General features: G+C 36.4%; 1 non-coding gene across 1 annotated transcript; it reads right to left on the minus strand.

The window, feature by feature from the left end:
- Positions 1 to 747: 747 nt before the first annotated feature.
- TRNAC-GCA lies at positions 748 to 819 on the minus strand. The gene has a single exon. It is a non-coding gene; the product is annotated as a tRNA-Cys (tRNA).
- Between the last annotated feature and the right edge of the window lie 1,321 nt (positions 820 to 2,140).

The following is a 2,140-nucleotide window of genomic DNA, read 5'->3' on the forward strand; positions in this document are numbered from 1 at the left end:
TTTGCTTCTCTTCTTTTCACAGCTATTTGTAAGACCTCCTCAGACAACCATCTTGCCTTTTTGCATTTCTTTTTCCTGAGACAGTGTTGATCACTGCCTCCTGTACAATATCACGAACCTCCATCCATAGTTCTTCAGGTACTCTGTCTATCAGATCTAATCCTTTGAATCTATTTGCCACTTCTACTGTATAATCATAAGGGATTTTATTTAGGTCATACCTGAATGGCGTATTGATTTTCCCTACTTTCTTCAATTTAAGTCTGAATTTTGCAATAAGAAGTTCATGATCTGAGCCACAGTCAGTCCCAGGACTGTATAGAACTTCTCCATCTTCAGCTGCAAAGAATATAATCAATCTGATTTCAGCATTGACCTTCTGGTGATGTCCATATGTAGAGTTGTCTTTTGTGTTGTTGGAAGAGGGTGTTTGCTATGATCAGTGTATTCTCTTGGCAAAACTCTGTTAGACCTTGCCCTGCTTCATGTTGTATTCCAAGGCCAAACTTGCCTATTATCCAGGTATTTCTTGACTTTCTACTTTTGCATTCCAGACCCCTATGATGAAAAGGACATCTTTTTTGGGTGTTAGTTCTAGAGGATCTTGTAGGTCTTCATGAAAGTGAAAGTGAAGTCATGTCCAACTCTTTGAGACCCCATGGACTGTAGCCTACCAGGCTTCTCTGTCCATGGGATTCTCCAGGCAAGAGTACTGGAGTGTGTTGCCATTTCCTTCTCCAGGAGATCTTCCCAACCCAGGAATTGAACCTGGGTCTCCTGCATTGCAGGCAGATGCTTTACCATCTGAGCCACCAGGGAAGCAATCATTCAATTTCAGCTTCTTCAGCATTACTGGTTGTGGCATATACTTGGATTACTGTAGTACTGAATGATTTACCTTGGAAATGAACTGGGATCATTCTGACATTTTTGAGATTGCACCCAAGTACTGCATTTTGGATGCTTTGCTGACTATGAGGTCTACTCCATTTCTTCTAAGGAATTCTTGCCCACAGTAGGAGATATAATGATTATATGAATTAAATTTGTCCATTGCTGTCCATTTTAGTTCACTGATTCATAAAATATCTATGTTCACTCTTGCCATTTCCTGTTTGACCACTTCCAGTTTACCTTGACTCATGGACCTAATGTTTCATTCTTTACATGAATGCAATTATAGTTTGTAGTCTTTTGCATCCTTCACTCAGTGTTTTTAAGTTTCATCTATATTGTACCATGTATCAGGTTCATTCTTTTTGTACTTCATTGTATGAATACACCACAATTTGTTGTTGATGGACACTTAGGTTACTTCCAGTTCTTGGCTGTTATGGATAAAGTTGCTATGGACATTTTTTACATGTCCTTTTTTTTTTGGACATATATTTCCATCCCTTTGGGGTAAATGCCTGAGAATAGGAGTCATAGAGTAGGAATTGACAAGCACTTTTCCAGAGAAATATTATCATTTTATACTCCAAATCACATTGTTTCAGTTCCTTCCCATCTTTACCAACTGCCTCTAGCAGGGGCAGAATGATAACCTCATTGTAGTTTAATTTGCATTTCCCTTATGATTAATGATACTGAGCAGTGTTTCATGTGCTTATTAGCTAATCATGTATCTTCTTTTGTGAAGTTTCTATTTAATCTTTTTCCCATTTTAATTGGGTTGATTGTCTTCTTAATATTGATTTGTAGGATTCCTTTATATTTACTGAACTCCAGTGCTTTGCCTGATATATGTGTTGCAAGTATCGCTGCTCAGCCTATGCTTATCCTTCATTTTTCTTTATGGTGTCTTTTAAAAAGCAGAGTTTTAAATTTTTGTTAAGTCCTATTTATACACTTTCTTCCAGAATACTTATAGCGTTAACCATTGTTTGAGTCTATGATTTATCTCAAAATAATATTAGTGAATGATACAAGGTAATGATCAAGGTTATTTTTCATGCATTTATCTAGTTGTTCCAGAACCAGTTGTTGAAAAAAATTTCCTTTCTTCACTAACATTCTTAATACCTTTGTTAAAAATCTATTGACCATAAAAAGTGAGTCTGTTCTGAATTCTATTCTGTTCCATTGATTTTTTTGTCCTTGTACTAATATCACTGTGTTCATTACTGTAGCTATATAG

This window comes from Bubalus bubalis, chromosome 1, assembly GCF_019923935.1.
Source record: "Bubalus bubalis isolate 160015118507 breed Murrah chromosome 1, NDDB_SH_1, whole genome shotgun sequence".
NCBI lineage: Eukaryota > Metazoa > Chordata > Mammalia > Artiodactyla > Bovidae > Bubalus > Bubalus bubalis.